The 11,420-nt window shown below is 34.5% G+C and overlaps 1 long non-coding RNA gene across 1 annotated transcript in view; it reads right to left on the bottom strand.

Moving 5' to 3' along the window:
• The window catches only part of LOC111085087, a 20,964-nt gene extending 12,087 nt beyond the window's left edge, over window positions 1-8,877 (bottom strand). Inside the window, exons 1-2 of the long non-coding RNA XR_002609947.1 lie at window positions 8,646-8,877; window positions 4,748-4,835 (exon numbers count right to left, since the gene is read on the bottom strand). This is a non-coding gene — a long non-coding RNA (uncharacterized LOC111085087). The remainder of the gene's footprint in view (window positions 1-4,747; window positions 4,836-8,645) is intronic.
• Between the last annotated feature and the right edge of the window lie 2,543 nt (window positions 8,878-11,420).

Here is an 11,420-nt window from a genome sequence, read left to right as displayed (position 1 = left end):
TTATTATTTCGTTTACCACAATGAACATTTTTTATTATTATGTTGTAAACAAAAATACAAACAAACAGAAGAAAAGGGAAGAATATTGATGTCAAACGAATATGCATCCTCATTCATTCTGATTATCTTTTGTGAAATCTACGTCTTTTAGTCTCAACACTATGTGTTGTGGTATTTCTTTTATGTATTGCTTTATGACGTTTTATGAAAAATCTGTACGTGATGGAGAAAAATGTATATCGTTTTCGGATTCAGCGTGCAGGAATTACTGTAGAAAATGTAAAGATATCAAGACAATAAAACCATCGCACAAGCCTGTGTAATTGGTGTTGCATAATATTGACTAGCTGCCTTCCATCTAGTCTTTTACTTTAAAATTATGGATGGCTAGCACAGCTAGCCCTCCAGCAGCTTTGTGTGAAATTTAACAAATCAACAATCATTTAAATATTTGTAGTTCATGACGTTTCACTTCGATAGCAAGAATGGTTACTATGAAGAGCAAGGATAGTCTGACACTGATGTTGAATATCGAAAATAAAGAGTGTTAATAGGATTCTGAAATATTCTCAACCGCTTCTCCGAAAAAGTTGTTTTTAGGGCATCTTTTATGTCTGGAATCGCTTGGCGAAATGTGAGTACATCCCAAGAGCACCTCATGTAAGCGCACTATATCTATTGACCATACATTTTATCAGTTCCCTCTTCTTCAAGTAATGTGTTGACCAGTTTAGCTGTATGGGAATTAGCGTTATCACATATTTAACTGAAATCATATGAAAGCACAAAGTATTATAGAATGTAATTCCTATAACGAATGGCATTGATGGTATCATTCTGCAGGATGTCGAGGTTGATACGTTCAAAAATGCTTATTTTTGCCCACAACATACTGCCAACACCATCACGTGCGTCAAATGCTCGTGTGAAAATATGGTTGAATCTGCTTCTAGATTCTCTCTCTCTCTCTCCAGAGGTTTACGTCTTTTATCTGGTTGCAAGGTGAAGGGCGACTATTCCATAATAATAATATTATTTATATTATTCAGCATATTATTGGCCAGTTGGACATGTTTTTGGTATACCACAGTTGTTTTATGCCTTGCTGTAAGCAGAAAAAGCATTTCATTCGGCGTCTGATATGCTTGACTTGCATATTATTGTATTGAGGGAATTATTAACTTTATTTTATAATTGTTAGTTTACCTTGTCAAAGCCATAATATAACAAATTACCTTTTAACTGCTTTGTGCAAGCTGTATCATTAACATGTTAGTTTATCATTCAAAGAGTCTGGTTATAAATGGACTTTAAGGAAGTAAGCTCTTTAAGTCAACCTCACTTATATATGTATAACACAAAAGCTTGTTTGTGCGTTAGTTAATACTGTGTTTGAAGGAGAACCTCTCTTTCATGATCGATTATTTCCTGCCCACAGTGTTTGTCTTTGACTCTGGATTTATTTACAGACATCTTCTGTTAGACAGCACGAGGACCGAGAAGTGGTTTTGAAAGTTGCTTGGTTCTTAATGTATAAATACTATTTCTTTCTTTAAAGTTGCTTTTACAAAATATCGGTAAAAAAGTTCAATTAACTTGACACAAGCCATGTCTCCAGGTAACAAAACCATTAACATTATATTTCTATTAATAATGTTTCGTTTTCATGCTTTTGTAAAAAGATCCCCCCCCCCAGTAGCTCGAGGTATGTCTGCGTGTTTACAACGCTAGAAATGAGGTTTCAATACCGGTGTGAGGCAAAGCACGGATAGCCCATTGAGTAGTTTTGTGCTTAACAAACAAACAACCAACCAAATCAACAGATTTTTTGTTGCTTGACGATAACCTATCACTAACACAAGTAAATCAATTCTACTTTCTTTTTTGCAGTTGTAGAAATGCTAAGTCTTTTCTTCTATCATTTCTTTTTATTAAAACAAGTTTTCAATCTTTGCATTTCTTTATTTTTATATGGCTATTTTAATGTAACAGATTTAATTTCAAAGAAAAGGTTAGTTTTGGGCTATATCCTGAAGTTACTGATCTAACCAAACACTCGATTCTACTTTAGCTTTAATGAAGCTCTTGATGGATTTTTAATCAACTCTTCTTTGTAGACGTAACAGCTTTTATTAACGTTCTTCACGCAACTCTTAGATTCTGCAGTTATTATTTATATAGTGAGGTTTTATACTTGATTCTCTAAAAACGTTACTTTCGTTTAAAGAAAGTTTTTGAGTTGGGACTCCTCAAGTACCATTTTACTTTTCAATTTTTTATCTGGGTTAGTGTCAATAGTTTTTGTAAAGAGTCGAAACTATGTCCATTCTTGCTGTGTGTGTTTTCTTACAGCAAAGCCACATCACGCTATCTGCTGTGTTCACCGAGGGGAAGCGAACCCCTGATTTTAGCGTTGTAAATTCGTAGACTAACCTCTGTCCCAGCGGGAAACATTAATGGTTAGTGAAAAACACTTTTAAGTAGGTATTACATGCAAATAATAAAAAAAAAACGAGAAAGAGATACCAATATGTCTAAATATAGAATAGTGGCATTTACATTTCAAATCGGGAACTTTTGTTCCACCAGTTTAAAACACACAATAGCCCTTAATAATTATAATTTGGCTGCTGAAACAGCTTTATTTGCCTTTCAGCTTCACGAGTTTGAATAAGTTAATCCAGAAATGAGGATGTCATGATTGTCAATGTAAGACAAATTCGTCGAACCTATTTGTTTTAACTCTCATTTTACAGATTCACCTACTCATCTTCCCCCTTCCTTCGTAGGTTTTGAGTAACGATGGATATGATCAATATTGGAACACCCATAGTTATAGTTTCAATCTCTCTGAAAGGGACAGGCACAAAGCTAAGAATTGTTGTTTATTTGAGACAATTTATAAAAATATAATGAGATGCTCCCTTGCAGTGTAATGTGTTCTTTTATGAGCACCGACTGTTATCTAAGTAAGCACCAAGTGCTCTTGAAAGGGGACATTCTCAATTGTTCAATCACTTCAGTAGATGTGTTTCTGAGGCTTTAATGAGTTATACCTTACAATTATAAATACAATTGAATAGGAAGCAAGAAATATGTGTTAGAGTTAATTAAAGAAGATTTTCTTTGGGTACACAAATAAGTAACATAAGTTGTTTATAACTTGATACGTTTAAGAAATAACGAAAAACACATTAAAACGAATTATATATTAGAAGTCAAATAGGGATGTGTTTTTATCAAGTACACTATTTTGATTCATATGTTTAAGTCTTACAGAAAGAGTTTGCCTGACCTATAAGACCTTAACAAGCGATCTGTGTGTCTTTTTTAATATTATCAGAGAATTACTGATCTCATGTTGAAAGTTTTTAGTCTATTCATACCGATAATCAAAGAAATAGTCTTATCTTGTAAACTCAAGTGATATTGCAATAAAAATATGTAAATCTGTTCTTATGACTGTTTGAAAAGTTCTTTTAATAGAGGGTTTGTCTGTGCATTCGCCATATGGATTGGATTTTATGAATCTATGCTAAACGTTATCTCATCTTGACTAAATGATGACGAGAAAAGGTTAAAAAAAACACAGCGAGCCCATATATTGAGATTCATCGTAGGACTTTTAAAACTGAAATACTTGTGAGACAATATTTGTATTTTTCATTTATGGCAAAGCTGTTAAGCCTACCTGCTGCCGTCCCTGATATTGATCTACCGACTGTAAGAAAAGCAGCCAATCAGTAGCTCCTTACCACCTACTTTCCACACTAAAGGAGTGATTGTTACTCTTATGACCCACCCACAGCTAAAAATGCGAGGAACATCTTGTGGCATCGAACATTTGAATCCGGCTAGACAGCTCCAACATTCAAAGCTCTACCGAAGGGTCAACCCGAACCCCAACACATCATTACTAATGAAGGAAACTGTCGATGAATAAATTTGCTATGATCACTTGGTTATAACTAGTTGAAAATCCAAAAAAACTCTAAAATAGATGGATACCTTTTGAAGAAATTTAGAAGCGTTAACAACTTTTGACTACAAAGAAGTTCAACTATATAATTCAAAGTAAAATATAGCAAATTAGGCATATGCCTAGGCGTATTTGTCATTGGGGGTCACAAGAGGGAGAGGTTCCTGGAGAGGTAGGCCTCTTACCGATCTCTGAACGCGAGATGTCTTTCGGGGAAACGTTTTTCAACACTGCTGTAGAGCAATTTCTTTGCTGTAGCAATGATTGAAGTACATATAATGAAGCCGTACAAGTACACTTATTTATCCCAGTGGTGTGTTGTAAGTAGGCCTAATGCATGTACAGCCATGGGTATTTCCTTCCGTCATTGTGCGCTACTGTTTCCATTCATTTGTTTGTATATTTGTTTCTGTTATGGCAAAGCCACATTGGGCTGTCTGCTGTATTGTGTCCATCGAGGGGAATCGAACCCCTAATTTTAGAGTTATAAGACCCACCGGAGGACTTCCATTCAGTACTTATTTTGTTGTTCAAATTAAATGTGGAAACTTCTAGCTCTGTTTATTAAGTTGATCATTATTTAGAAGTTTCTAGTTGTTCGATAGAAAATTGAATGCATTAATATAAATAATTCTCAACTTTTTTTTATGTAATCTGAATGGACCAAATACAACTGTCGATTAAATAATAATCTATGTATAATTACTTAAAAGCTATAATAGCTTAGTTGGTTGTTTTAAACATATTAGCTTCTTATATCCTTCTTACTCCATTGTTCTTCACATCTTCTTGAAAGTTTTCAGGGGGGGTAGGAGAGGAATGTTCTGTCTTTCCAGTTCCATATTTCTTCCAAAGACTACAAAAGATGATTAATATTAAGTTAATATATTATTCTAATACGCATAAAATGCACATCTTTCAGAAAATATCAAGCAAATTTTATTATTTAATCATTTGGACTTGTCTAAATATGTTTCGAGTGTGTTGTTTTAATATGTAAGTTTCGTTATTTAGTTGTGATACTGGTGTGAGTCTTCACTTTACTGTATTTCTAATAATTTTAACTGGATGAGTATTGTAAAAGTTTGGTTAACTATCAAATAACCTTCCATACATCCTTTCTAATAATTTTAACTGGATGAGTATTGTGAAAGTTTGGTTAACTAACAAATAACCTTCCATAAATTCATCTGTTCGTCCATCTATCTATTTCAAGTATTTTTCTAACTATCACTCTATTAATTAATTTACTTGTATTTCACTACGTCATGCGTGGCTTAGTATTTAGTATGCTCGGATTCTGAATCCAGGGATTCATGGTTCGAGTTGCTATTGTCAGAAAAACGAGTTCTACACTTAGGGTCCATGGATTATAAGGTCGATGGTCAAATTTCGCTATTCAATCAGACAAGCGTAGCCTAAGAGTTGGCGGTGGGTGTTGTTGACTAACTGCCTTCCCTCTCATCTATCAGTTCAAGCTTATGGACAGCTATGAGCAGATAACGTTTGTGCATCTATGCGCGAAATTCTAAAACCAAGACAACAAACTATTTCTCTGTCTATTTGTAAGTAGATGTATCTTTCTACGTCTTATTCTCTTTCTATGTAGGCTATTATTATTTTTCCATTTAGTTGTCAGTCTCTCTTTCTATTTAACTGGTTACTCTTCTGTCTCCTGATGTCTAGTTAGTTATCTAAGTTATATAAGATTTTATTTACAATAGTGAAATAGCACATACGTAAATGTCTTGTTGTAATCACTAACTATAAAAGACTTATTCTCTTTGTCACTCTGTTGAGAACGCTTTCACCCTCCTTCTTTGCTAATGCTCAACAATATAGATTGTCGCATTGCAAAATAAACTATCACCTGATTGTTCTTAAGCCAACTATGGTGTTTATGTTGAATCTATATAAATAAAATAGTATTGCCTGTTGTATGTCCATGTCGCAGGGAGTGAATGGATCTTCCCAAAAATTGATATTGAGGCTCATTAGGTCCATGTGGGGGTACATACAAATTTTCAGTTTTGCATTTTGCAGTTTTTGTGGACGTTTTTTGCTTCTACTTCGCCCCATGTAGATGGATCTTCACCAAATTTTGTATGAATGTTCACTGGGTTCATAGGGAGAAACATACAAATTTTCAACTTTGCATATTGCTTTTTTGCTGTCTTTATGGGCGTTTTCGCGCTTTTTACCACTACTTTACTTTACTTTACTTTACAACCACTCCCTGTAGATGAATGTTCACCAAATTTGTAAGGAGGTTCATTGGGTCAATAGGGAGATACACACAAATTTTTAATTTTGCGTTTTGTGGTTTTTATGGGTGTTTTTGCGTTTTTTACCACTACCTCATCTCCTGTTGATGAATCTTCACCAAATTAATCATGCATCTACATAACTTCCGTCCAGGGGACGGGTACTCCAACTAGTTATTCAATATTAATGTTGATTTCTTATAAAGGTTTGTTTTTTATTCTTTATTTTTTGATAACTTCGGTAATATAACAACAAAACAGTTTAATTCAGAAGTTTTATGACATTGAGTTGTAGCCAAAAGCAAAATAAAATTTACCAAGTAGTGTTTCAGCTAAGTCTTACGTTACGCTTAAGTATTAGGCCTAATGCTTAAATTAGACTACAAATAGGCCTGCTATTACTAACGTTACAGAGTCAGTGTTTAAAAAGTTTCTGGAAGTGAATAAATGTTAATTAATAAATATTCGTTTGGTATTTTAACATATATATATTATAAATTTGTGTCGGATTGTCCGCACAATGTTTTCTACTTCCTAACCTAGAATACAGTGAAAAGGTTCACGAGTGCTATTTGAGTCTCTTTCAAAGTACACACGCACTTTTGTTCATGATAACGTTTCATTTTTCTGCGTAGTTTTTGCTAAAAATGTGGTGATTAAAGAATTACTTCGAGACTGATGAAATAAGTGAAAAGTAGATGCATTTCAGAGGTACAATGGTTTCCTGTCATTTTTGACGGGTTTTTATACTAGTAGAATATATTACACTTGAAGTAATGGGGTACTTGTACGTTACACGATTGATGTAGGCTCATTTCCAGCATTGTCGAGTCTACTATTTTCTCTATTTCTGTAACAGTTTATAGGTAACAGACAGAAAACACGATTTGTAAATATATATCTGTCAAACTAAAGACAGGAAAAAAGTAGAGTTTTTCAGCTTCCTCTGATGCACTGAGCCAAGTGTATCTTTGTTATTGATAGTTTATATACGTAGACATAAAAATAACAAAGTTAGTAGAACTGACTATTCTTTGCTATCACTCGAAGTGTTTTTTTAGGCTGCCAAGATGACCTTTTTCTTAAAACAACATGTGCAAGACACGTGCGTATCTTGTCCTACTGCATTATATCCTTATACACAATTGTGTATCTGAAAAAAATGTGTTTATAAAAGCACTGAAAGTAAATACACTTAAGAAATACTCACGAATTTCTGTTTTATCGTTCTTAAAGTATATAAAAAGATGAGAACGTGGGAGTTTATCAGTTAACAGAAAGCTGATTTTTTTACGATTTTGTTACATATCGTGTAAGATCATATGTGCTGTGAATGTAACATGCACAAACCAGTGATGTTAACTCAATTAGAGCTCAGGATCAATTACTCGTCTTATGTTGAATACATAGTATATCCCCTCAGCTATACATAATTTCGTGGTTTATTTTCATCAACATCACATATTTTCGTGGAAACGTTTTTCCCTGTCACGTTTTTGGCTCAAAGGCATTTTTGAAATGCGAAAAAAAAAACGTAAAGAGGTAATAATTTTGGCTCCCTAATATTTTATAATCTCAAAGATATTGAAATGAAAATGTGAATATATGATAATAGCTAGACAAAACTGACAAAAATACGGTTTATGTGACACGTAGTAGCTAACATAAATGTTATTGTACGGCGTTAAGCTCTCACAAACGTTGTCTGAAACTGTACGTTTTTGCTCGAGCTAAGAACGGGCGCGGTTAGTGGTTAGTGTGAACACGAGAATTCGTGGCTTGCGTCCCGTTGCCGCAAGAGCGCGCTCTACGGTTTTGGATCGTTGATGCGCTCTAAGAATGACGTTCAAATGTAGAAGCTCAAAATTAGAAACGGCTATGCATAGCTAGCTCTTGTGTAATTTTTCGCGAAAATAATAATAAACAAAACAATACTTCATAGCGACTGTGAATAATATTTACTATATATACATATAAATATATATATATACAAACACAGAATAAGCAGATTAAAAAAAAAATAGAAACTCAAATGATTTCGAATAGCTGACTACTCTTTTTCAGGAGTAGAAAAAGTAAGCATATTTCATAGTCGCTATCAGTTGAGTACTTCAACATATATAATTTCAGATAAACTTTTAAATAATATAATGAAAACCTAAAGAAACCGTATGATCTCATTGCAAAGACACGGATATGTAAAAGATTTAATTTTGGAAAGCGATGACAAAGTCAAATAGTCTGATCAGTTTTGTTACCTGGAATAACAGTCACGGTTCCGCAGCTTTCAAGTTTCTCATGCATCTAAAAAAAAGCTAGGTAAATCAGACGTAGTTTGAAATTCTGGATTCAATATATATTAGTTAGTTGATTGCAGGGAAACGTTTGAGCAAATAATTTACCTGCTGTGATTTTAAAACGTTCCGGAATGCCAAGGAATATCTTTATCGGGTCTCGAAGATTTATACAAAACCTTTAGGAAGACTATATCATCAACGTACTGTGATTCATAGGCCGAAAGCTTCCCGAAGAACGATCTCATCTTTGGTTACAGTTCTTGTTCCAGAAAGAACTATAGGCATACACCATATCACTGCAACTGCACTTTCAAGATGAGCTATGAGACCATAGTTCTAGACTTACCAATTATTTTTCCTACACTGAAAGAAGCCTGCACACCGTAAGTTTGCCACTAATGCTCAACCGTAACCAGTGTCTAGACGCCTAACGCATCTGGAACTCGTAACTCGTCCAATTTATCGTTTCCCATGGCAGTTGAACTTAAGTTCTCTGTCACGGCCGCGCCTTATTGTTATAGTCCTGACTAATATGTTTTAAAAATATGAGGCTTCCGTTCTGAATTTTTTTCCGGAATAGAAGTGTTTGCTGATCTTCCTTCTTTTATTTTTCGTGCTTTTTTCTAACCGTTTCCAACTAACTCCTCATTTAGCTGACTTATTTCCTGATATAAATACTTTCTTCGTTTATTCATTAATTTCAGTTCCATTTCCATGTTATTGTTGTTTATTTTAATTTTAATTACTAAATTATTTTCATGATCTTTTTTTTGCCCCCTAGTGGCACAGCGGTAAAATACTTTCTTCGTTTATTCATTAATTTCAGTTCCATTTCCATGTTATTGTTGTTTATTTTAATTTTAATTACTTAAATTATTTTCATGATCTTTTTTTTTTGCCCCTAGTGGCACAGCGGCATGTCTACGGACTTACAACGCTAGAATACGTGTTTCGATACCCGTGGTGGGCAGAGCACAGATAGCCCATTGTGTAACTTTATGCTTAATTACAAACAAACAAACAAAATCCTTTTTTTTCCCCCGAATTTTAAAACTGCGACTTATTAACGTTGTCATACTTTCAACAACTCTTTTCTGGACTCTAATATCTTTCGTACTAAATTATCCTGCTTCTAAGTACTTACTGTAAGGTTGTGGCGATCCAATAGTATTAATTAATCAATTACTAATTTTTACCACATAATAATTACTAATTCGTTTGTATCCTAAGTTTCTACTACTGTGTTCCGGAAAGTCTTTAGAATGGCTGTTTGTTACAGTATGTGCCAGGATACACTTATGTACTATTCAGTCGTCCAGAATCTTTGTTATTCTAGTTACTTAGTTTTTCCACTTCGTTGCCATGCAAAGTTCAACATTATTCCACCATTTGTTACCGACAAGCCCCACCCCCAGCGCCACAGCGGTAAGTCTAAAGGTTTGTTGTTAAGCACAAAGCTACACAAGGAGCTATCTGTTCTGTGCCCACCACGGGTTTCAAAACCCGGGTTTTAGTGTTATAAGCCTTTAGACTTACCACCCCCAGTGGCTCAGCGGTAAATCTGAAGACTTGTAATGCTAAAAACCGGGCTTCGATATCCGTGGTTGGCACAACACAGATAGCTTCTCGTGTAGCTTCGTGCTTAGCTATAAAGGAAAACAAACGAAAATATTACTAACAAAATATCGTTTTTCATATCAACCCTAGCGGTTTATACTTTAATCAAAAAACTAGGCATCAAGATTGATCCTTTTAAAACCTACAGGTGGAATAAATATGGTCTTCTTGTTCACTATTACCCTTGTTAAATGTAACATTCGCAAATAAATGGTCTTAATATCCCCTCCTATTCACCTTCGTGTCTCAAGAGTGTATCTCTCTATAACGTAGATCCTTTTACCTCTTCTGAGTATATATATTCTATTTCCATTAAAAGAACGCAATTTTTCACCGCATGGAGTAGGGTACTGAATCCTGTCTAAAGATACCTGTAGAAGTGTCTTTTTCACCAAAGTTGCTTTTAATCTTCTCACACAGATACTCTTGCCAACGCTGAATTGTTTTTTTTTCTTTCATTTTCTGTATTCTAAGCTCCCGTTTGACACGTCACCGCAATCCTATTTTACATCGAACAATCCAGATTTCTCTTTGGTACATTAAACATAAAATGAACATTCATATTTCTGTCTAAATTTCTTGTCTGGCCGACGCCTGGTGGTTAACATGCCAAATTGTGTACCAAAAATTTAAAACTGAATAATTTCCACACTTTCAGTTATAGGGTGTTATAACAGCGAAGCTATTCATTAACCCATATACGATGCATGCTGACTGACTGCTCTCTCACTCTTGTCATCAGTTTTAAATTAAGGATGACTGTGACTGAACCGAGAGATCTCCGACTGACCTGGTCGCTTAGCACATGTGTTGCATAAAGTGCGATATAAGTTGAAAATACGAACTACTTTCAACATTTCCAATTCCATTTTCGCTGATTTGGCTACCTCACTCCAAATCTAGTTATCTACTGTTTTACATGTTGCAAGAATGATTTTGTATTTTCAGTTGAATTGTCTCTCTCCATTCTGATAATCCTTCTCTCGACTGCTTCTTCTGCTCCAGACAAAACATTGTGTCATTTAGTCTAACTCTTTAAAAATCTCATCAGTCAGTAGAAGCCAGAAATTATCTAATCAGCACTGTCGTTCATAGGTCTATGGACTCGATTTTGACACAAACCTCTCTAAACAAGAAGAAAATATAATCGGTTTTTGTAAATAATCCAGGAGATTTTTACTCCGGTTCCTACTCTGGTACATTAGGAGTGAATATCATTTTCTCCTGGAAGCAGATCATCCAATTGGCATTGTTTTATATTTT

Source organism: Limulus polyphemus, unplaced genomic scaffold (genome assembly GCF_000517525.1).
Source record: "Limulus polyphemus unplaced genomic scaffold, Limulus_polyphemus-2.1.2 Scaffold232, whole genome shotgun sequence".
In the NCBI taxonomy this organism is placed as follows: domain Eukaryota; kingdom Metazoa; phylum Arthropoda; class Merostomata; order Xiphosura; family Limulidae; genus Limulus; species Limulus polyphemus.
The sequence above is the reverse complement of the archived record's forward strand: the minus strand, read 5'-3'. Positions and strand labels throughout refer to the sequence as shown.